An 8,958-nucleotide genomic window follows, 5' to 3' on the forward strand; every position below is an offset into this window, starting at 1 on the left:
AATTGCCTGATATTGTTGTGTGCTTTTCCTTGCTCTGTGTTAATTTGTGAGTATTTAATTGTATTTTGTGCATATGATAATAAACTTGAACCTTGAATCACTCAGAATTTTAGCCCAGTTAAACTGTTAAACTCACCAGTTTGAGAATCCCAAGAATGATCTAGAATAAGTCAAAAGCAAAACATCATTAAGTCAAAGATGCAGAAGAGAGTTTGAAAAACATGCAATTTTATGTTAAGAGCAAGAGGATAACCTCTTGAGGTCTTTCTCTGCCTCACAAATCATCCATCCATCCATCCATCCATTTAGACTTCACCCATGCACATAGACAGGGAAAGAAATGAAACCCACAATTATGGTCTTCCGACCCACAGAACCATTGCCCGGGGGCATCCAGTGTAAATTAATAGAATAGACAGATAAATTAGCAGCTTAAAGGATTAGCAGCATGATGGATTAGCAGTGTGATTTGCAGCTAACTCTGTAGCTCACAGGACCCTGTACTGAATCAGCATGTATGCAAAATGCTTTCTTTGTTATTATCTACCTTCCTCCTCTGCCTCGGGACACCATTCTGTGTTACTGTCTGCCTTCCTCCTCTGCCTCGGGACACCATTCTGTGTTACTGTCTGCCTTCCTCCTCTGCCTTGAGACTCATTTCTGTGTTACTGTCTGCCTTCCTCCTCTGCCTCGGGACACCATTCTGTGTTACTGTCTGCCTTCCTCCTCTACCTCGGGACACCATTCTGTGTACTGTCTGCCTTCCTCCTCTGGCTCGGGACACCATTCTGTGTTACTGTCTGCCTTCCTCCTCTGGCTCGGGACACCATTCTGTGTTACTGTCTGCCTTCCTCCTCTGCCTCGGGACACCATTCCGTGTCATTCCCTGTTCAGTTTCTGCTTCAGTGTTCTCATCATTATTGCCTGATGCTGTTGCATGCTATTCTTTGCTCTTCCTTATTTTTTGAGCATTCCATTGTATTGTGTACGTATGACAATGAACTTGAACCTTGAGTCGCTCAGAATTTTAGTTTGGTTAAACTCACCAGCTTGAGAGTCCCAAGATAGATCTAGAATAAATCAGAAGCAAAACATCATTAGCTCAGAGATGCAGAAGAGAGTTTGAAAAACAGACAATTTTCTGTTCAGAGCAAGACGAAAACCTGTTGAAATGTTTCTCTACTTCACAAGCCATCCATCCACCCATCCATCCATTCAGACTCCTCCCATGCACATAGACAGGGGCAGTAATCGAACCCACAACCATTGTGTTCTCACCCCCTGAGCCATTGCCTGGGGGCAACCTATCTAAATAAACAGAATAAATAGATAAACAGTGAGAAGAGTTAGCAGTGTGATGGATAAGAGGTGAGAGGGATTAGTAAACAGAACCTCAACTCAACTCAGAGGAGAAGCAAGTACTTCACTGTTCTCATTATAATTGCCTGATATTGTTGTGTGCTGTTCCTTGCTCTGTGTTAATTTGTGAGTATTTAATTGTATTTTGTGCATATGATAATAAACTTGAACCTTGAATCACTCAGAATTTTAGCCCAGTTAAACTCACCAGTTTGAGAATCCCAAGAATGATCTAGAATAAGTCAAAAGCAAAACATCATTAAGTCAAAGATGCAGAAGAGAGTTTGAAAAACATGCAATTTACTGTTAAGAGCAAGATGCAACCTGTTGAGGACTTTCTCTGCCTCACAAATCATCTATCCATCCATCCATCCATCCATCCATTCAGACTCCACCCATGCACAGAGACAGTGACAAAAATCGAACCCAGAACCATGGTCTTCCCACCCCCTGAGCCATTGCCTATCTACATAAACGGAATACATAGATAAACAGTGAGAAGAATTAGCAGCACGATGGATCAGAGGTGAGATGGATTAGCAGATAGAACTGCAACTCAGTGTGCTGTTCCTTGCTCTATCTTAATTTGTGAGCATTTCATTGTATTGTGTGCATAGGACAATAAACTTGAACCTTGAGTCACTCAGAATTTTAGCCCAGTTATACTCACCAGCTTGAGACTCTTGAGAATGATCTAGAATTAATCAGAAGCAAAACATTATTAACTAAGAGATGCAGAAGAGAGTTTGGAAAAAAAGACAGTTATTTGTTAACAGCAAGCAGAAACTTGTTGAGGTGTTTGTCTGAGAATCCCAAAATACATTTTTTAAAAAGGTAGTTAAACTAATATGTTTCACTATAGAGTTTAAGCGTCTATCAAATTTACCAAGATTATCAAGGTCACCATGGCCATAGCCTTGGATGTTCTTTCATTTGAAAGTACCATTTCATTCGCACTCAGTGGTATCCCTTTACTGAGCAAAGCCATGCAGGGACATGGGGAGACCCAGTGAGGAGGGAAGCCATGCGGGGATGAGGGGAGACCCAGTGAGGAGGGAAGCCATGCGGGGATGAGGGGAGACCCAGTGAGGAGGGAAGCCATGCGGGGATGAGGGGAGACCCAGTGAGGAGGGAAGCCATGCGGGGATGAGGGGAGACCCAGTGAGGAGGGAAGCCATGCGGGGATGAGGGGAGACCCAGTGAGGAGGGAAGCCATGCGGGGATGAGGGGAGACCCAGTGAGGAGGGAAGCCATGCGGGGACGAGGGGAGACCCAGTGAGGAGGGAAGCCATGCGGGGATGAGGGGAGACCCAGTGAGGAGGGAAGCCATGCGGGGACGAGGGGAGACCCAGTGAGGAGGGAAGCCATGTGGGGACGAGGGGAGACCCAGTGAGGAGGGAAGCCATGTGGGGATGTGGGGAGACCCAGTGAGGAGGGAAGCCATGCAGGAATGTGAGGAAGACCCATTGGAGGTTATTTCCAGACAAAACATAAAGCCACTAAAACAGTAAATCTATTCATGAATGTTTACGAAATTTCCCACAATACAGATCTTACACCAGATGCTTATGTCTGAAGTGACATATAAGTGAGGAATAAAAAGGAGGGTCAGCCAGTTCCGAGAGCAGTTAAGGGCCTTTGCTTGAAGGCTCAAACCGTGATGTCACTCTGCCAACTGCGGGACCTGAATGGGTGACCTTGTGCACATGAGCACAGCGCTCTCCCCCGGAGAGTCAGACACAGCGCTCTCCCCCGGAGAGTCAGACACAGCGCTCTCCCCCGGAGAGTCAGACACAGCGCTCTCCCCCGGAGAGTCAGACACAGCTTAGATGTTACTGATACTGGCTTTTTAGTTGGAGCAGGAATCAGAGCCACGGCCGATGTTCTGATAAACTCATCTGCCGTGGTGGTCACTCCACAGAGCCTCCATCACCCACACACAGAGATCTTTTAAACCACTCTGCTTCAATTAGAGTTGATAAATAGGTATCTATTCAAAAGGAAGTGCATTTTGCTCTTGAGCTCAGACAGAGAGACACTGGCTGTGAGAGCTACACACCAACGCAGGGTCCAGCTCGACAGCGGCTCTGACAGCAACAGGAAAGAGCAACTGATTGGCCAATGTCTGACACTTTTATCTTCTAATTTAGTTCTGATTTCAAATTAACATCTTATGGCAGTAAGATTTAAAAATGACAGTTTGATTAATATAGTCTAAAAATATAATTAAAGAACAGAAAATATTCACATTTAGCATTAATATTATTATATATGCTGTCTTAATTACAAAGTGCAGACACACGCACACACACACACACACATTTCCTGTTGTTGGAACCAAAAAAAATGGTCCCCACAAAGTCAAAATAACAGGTTTTTATCACATTGTGGGGACTTTTGGTCCCCACACTGTAATGTATATCTGACCTACACACACACACCCACACACCCACACACCCTCATGAAAAGAAGGGAGAGCTGTATACTGTACCACTGAAGTCCGCGCCGAGGGCAGGGAGGACGAGGAGGATGGCAGCCACTCTCAGCATGCTGGCGTCTCGCCTCAGGATTACGGCTGGTTACACCTGTACTGGGGAGCTTTTATACGAAGGCTGTGGTCACAGCGTCTGCTGGTTCCTGTGTCAGTGCCGTACAAATTGTACTTCCTATATGCAGACCGTAAGGAGAGGAGGTGACTGAGGGCGTGCCAAAGTTCCGGCATAATGTTATGGAACGTAACACTCCTCGGAACTGTTCTGGCCTGTTATATTGAGTGTGGAGAACACAAGATATGATGTTCCTCTGTAGGCCAGCATCAACTATCCCCCCAGTTCATGTGTTTCACTGTTTAAAAAAAACAAAAAACAAAAACATGTTTTTGTAACAAGACAGCGTGACAAAAAAGCTGGTTATTCTTTAATTTTATTCTAGTAAAAATAATAACTACTTCTTATGTTACAAGGAATGAAAGATATTCACCTGATGCTTTCATTAGTCTTAATGTTTTAAATAAATTTGCCTTCCTGCTTTAAAATCTACACAAGCCAAGGTGAGTCAGTGTCTGCATTTTGCCTGGAGAAGGTCTCTATAATCTGCCTGTCAAGGTTTGCTTCATAGTGTCTACATCAGGCACTATCAGCTGTTTTCATAGATGTTCCTAAACACGGTCCAGCGCTGATATTCCCAAATTTCAACTTCAGACATGATGGCGTCACTGAGCTGAAACTCTAAGTGTCACTGAGATTCTCTCTGCATATATAAGCACAACCCCCAGCATCCTGGGATTCCAATGAAAATGAGACTCTCAGTAATAAGTAATGAGCATGTTATGAATATTCAATAAGCTCAGAATTCTTGCTAGGCGAATAAGGTAGTGATGGCAATTGTAGATCCTCATGAAAATACAATAAGTGCAATTATGTGACACATTACAGGAATGGCTTGCAAAGTACTGTAAGTGGTGATTTGCTGAATCTTTTCCAAACATGTTGGATGACAGAGGGGATAGCAGAGGAAAGAGAGCAGGGGAGATGGCAGAGGAGATGGCAGGGGAGATGAGGGTGAGATGGCAAGGGGAAAATGACAGTGAAGATGGCAGAGGAGAATGCAGGGAAGATGACAGTGAAGATGACAGAGGAGATGGCAGGGGAAACGGCAGAGGAGATTGCAGGGAAGATGGCAGAAGAGGTGACAAAGGAGATGCCATTCCCTCTGTTGTTTTAGTTCCAAAACGGAAGAACACGGAAGAAGAATCACGCAGTTTTCCTAGAATCGGCAGCCTCACCATTACGCAGCCGTTCTCACTTCTGTCACCCAGTACCCAGGAACCTTATTTCTGTTTCTGCATCACAGACTCTATGTCACACGTTTTTTAAACTTATATGTTTTGGGGATAAATAATCAAACAGACCTCAGGGATTCTCTAATCACCTCGCTGATATACGTAGCACTCACCTGGAGCACACCTCCTTCTCAGGATGGACTTTTCCTCCAAGGAGGGGGGGGGGGGGGGGGTGACGTCACCATTGCAGAGGCTTGTCCTGGGCCCATGGTGCAGTGCTGTTTGGGATAGGCTACAGGATCACTGCTGATAAGTATGGGATTAGAGGTTGGAGACAGATGGGTGTGCTGTGTGGTGTGTATTCAGGGCACTGGATATGCAGCTGTTTGGTGTTCCTTGTTGTAAACCTCATCACTATACACTGGCCACTTTATTAGGTACACCTTGCTAGTACTGGGTTGGACCCCCTTTTGCCTTAATTCCTTGTGACATAGATACAACAAGGTGCTTGAAACATTCCTCAGAGACTTTGGTCCATCATGACATAATAGCATCATACAGTTGCTATGGGTTTGTACACTGCACCTTCATTTATTTTATTTAACCTTTAATTAACCAGGTTTCATGATATAAATCTCCGGTTCCACCACAACCCAAAAGTGCTCTGCTGGATTGAGATCTGGTGACTGTGGAGGCCATTTGAATACAGTGAACTCAATGTCGTATTTAAGAAACCAGTGAGATGATGTGAGCTTGTGACATGGTGTGTTATCCTACTGGAAGTAGCCATTAGCAGCTGGGCTCACTGGGGTCAAAAAGCATGGACATGGTCAGCAACAATACTCAGGTGGGCTGTGGCATTTAAATCATGCTTAATTGGTGCTACGGGGCCCAAAACATGCCAAGAAAATAGTGTCCACACCATTACACCACCAGCTGCCTGAATTGATGGTACAAGGCACGGTGGATCTATGCTTTTGTGTTGTTTATGCCAAAATCTGACCTGATCATCTGCACGTCGCAGCAGAAATCAAGACTCATCTGAGCAGGTAATGTTTGTCCAGTCTCCCATTGTCCAGTTTCGGTGATCCTGTGCCCACTGCAGCCTCAGCTCCCTGTCCGTAGACAGGAGTGGCACTCGGTGAGGTCGTCTGCTGCTGTAGCCCATCTGTCCCGAGGTTCAATATGTTGTGCGTTAGAGATGCTCTTCTGCATACCTTGATTTGTAACAAGTGGTTATTTGAATTACTGTTGCCTTTCTATCAGCTTGAATCAGTCTTTTCTGAGCTCTTGCCATCAACAAGGCTTTTCTGCCATCTTCTCTGCGGCTCACTGCCATCTTCTCTGCTGCTCTCTGCCATCTTCTCTGCTGCTCTCTGCCATCTTCTCTGCTGCTCACTGCCATCTTCTCTGCTGCTCACTGGATGTTGTATCTTTTTCAAACCCTAGAGAAGATTGTACATGAAAATCCCAGTACTTGTCTGGCACCATAAACCATGCCACGCTCAAAGTCACCTAAATCACCTTCCTTCCCCAGCATCAGCAGCGGAGCTGGTGGTGGACTTCTGGCATAACAGGGAGCCCCTGAGACCAGTCACCATCCAGGGGGAGGAAGTGGAGGTGGTGCAGGGCTACAAGGACCTGGGGGTTCACCTTCAACAGCAGACTTGACTAAGCAGACAACACAGCAGCGCTGTACAAGAAAGGCCAGGGCAAACTCCTCTTTTTGAGGAGGCTCTGAGCTTTTAACATGTGTGGCAAGCTGCTGTGTATTTTTATCAGTCCGTACTGGCCAGTGTGCTTTTGAACACTGCGGCCTGCTGGGAAAGTGCCATCAGTTCCCTGTGATACCAAACAGCTAAACAAACTCATGGGGAAGGCCAGTCCCATTACAGCACTGGTCCTGGACCCCTCAGCAGGCCGTAACAGAGAAGTAACACTCCATCTGCCCCTCCCCCCTACAATCCAGACCTCCTCAGATCTGAGTCTCTCACTTTTTTTTTTCTTTTCTTTTCCCACTTTCATCATCATGCATATTATTGCCTCTGTACTTAAGTCATTTATTATGTTCATAGTTTATTGTGTGTCTGTGTGTCATCGGTTGCGTCTAATGTTACTACTCTATGCCTTTTAAATTGCCCCTCGGGGACAAATAAAGTTTTTTGAAATTGAAATTGAATTGAAATTGAAATTGAAGAGGACGCTGGCAAAATTGGACAATATTATGAACAATTCAGGGAACATGATTCTGGAGCATAATTAGCCACTGGCTCATTCAACCACACTGTGCTAAAGAACACTGCTAGGGCTCATTCCAGCCTGCTGCATTAAGAGTTCCCTTCACTGGAGCTAAGGGGCCCAGCCCAACCCCTGAAAAACAACCCCATACCATTACCCCTCCTCCACCAAACTTTACAGTTAGCACAATGCAGTCAGGCAAACCCAGACTCGTCCATCAGACTGCCAGACAGAGGAGCGTGATTTCTCACTCCACAAAACACGTTTCCATTGCTCCAGAGTCCAGTGGCAGTGTGCTTTACACCACTCCATCCAACGCTCTGCATTGCACTTGGGGATGTGAGGCCTGAATGTAGCTCTTCGGCCATGGAAGCCCATTCCAGGGTTAATGCCTGAGGAAGTTTGGAAGTCTGCAGTTATTGAGTCAACAGAGCGTTGGCCACCATGCTGTTATATTACATGGTTTTTAACACTTTGTCTAGCATAGAAGAAACTTCACAGACTCATTGTAAAGGTGGCATCCGATGACAGAACCACATTTTAATTAACTGATCTCTTCAAAACAACCCTTTCTTTTACAGATGTTTGCAAACCTGACTGCTTGGTCGGGTGCTTGGTTTTATACACCTGTGGCAATGGGATCTGTGTGTGTGGGGGTCAGAAATACATTACATTGTGGGGACCAAATGTCCCCCATGATGTGAGAAAAAACAGTTATTTTGAGGTTGTGGGGACCATTTTTCAGGTCCCCCACAACGATCTGTGACTCCAATCAAAAAACTAAAAATGCTTTTAAGTTTAGGGCTGGGTAGGGGTTACGGTCATAATTGTTTGATCAGGGTTTTTCCCATAGAAATGAATGGAGAGTCCCCATGGTGGCCTAATGGTTAAAAGATTGCTGGTTTGAATCCCTGACCAGCAAGGCACCACTGAGATACCTTACCTGAGTAAGGTATCGCCCCCCCCCAAGCACTGCTCCCTGGGTGCTGAATTAGCTGCCCCTATGTCATGATGTCACATATGGGTAATATGCAGAGTACACATTTTGTTGTTCTGTGTCATCACTGATTACCTAATTCTAATAAAGATAAACATAACATGCTCTTCTTGATTGCAATCAGTTGCTCTCGTAAGAATGGTGCAGCTATGGTTGGACAAATTTCCTGAGCGGACAGCTCTGTTTAACTTTGTGATCTAATCCTGTTTACATTGAATAATCCTGCTCCGATCAGGACTGAGCTTATGGATCGGTTGCTGTGACAAACAGCCCCCAATAGTATAGAAAAACTGAGAAACGCGGGATCTTGTCAAATCATCAACAATTACATCCGGATAACTCGTTAACCCATGTACGGATGCTGTATTCTATTTATCTTGGAGGTCGGAGCTGGGAATGACATCACACTCAAGTTAACCACGTTCCAGTCCAGTCAGACCATCTGTAATTCTGAATTCAAGCCAGGGTTTTAGAGACTCTTCTGACTTTCTGAGTCGGAACTCGGACTTCAGGGACCATTCCAGGTATTTGGAATTCAGAAATTCAGACTTACCAGTTTAAATGGAAGGCACTAGAAGATGTG

General features: G+C 45.1%; 1 long non-coding RNA gene across 1 annotated transcript; it reads right to left on the minus strand.

The window, feature by feature from the left end:
- Positions 1 to 1,052: 1,052 nt before the first annotated feature.
- On the minus strand, positions 1,053 to 5,371 carry LOC140592008 (uncharacterized). The gene is made up of 4 exons (XR_011992226.1): positions 5,314 to 5,371; positions 3,851 to 4,203; positions 2,030 to 2,053; positions 1,053 to 1,591 (listed from the first exon to the last, which is right to left on the minus strand). It is a non-coding gene; the product is annotated as an uncharacterized lncRNA (long non-coding RNA).
- Positions 5,372 to 8,958: the final 3,587 nt, after the last annotated feature.

Source organism: Paramormyrops kingsleyae, chromosome 7 (assembly GCF_048594095.1).
Source record: "Paramormyrops kingsleyae isolate MSU_618 chromosome 7, PKINGS_0.4, whole genome shotgun sequence".
Taxonomy (NCBI): Eukaryota; Metazoa; Chordata; class Actinopteri; order Osteoglossiformes; family Mormyridae; genus Paramormyrops; species Paramormyrops kingsleyae.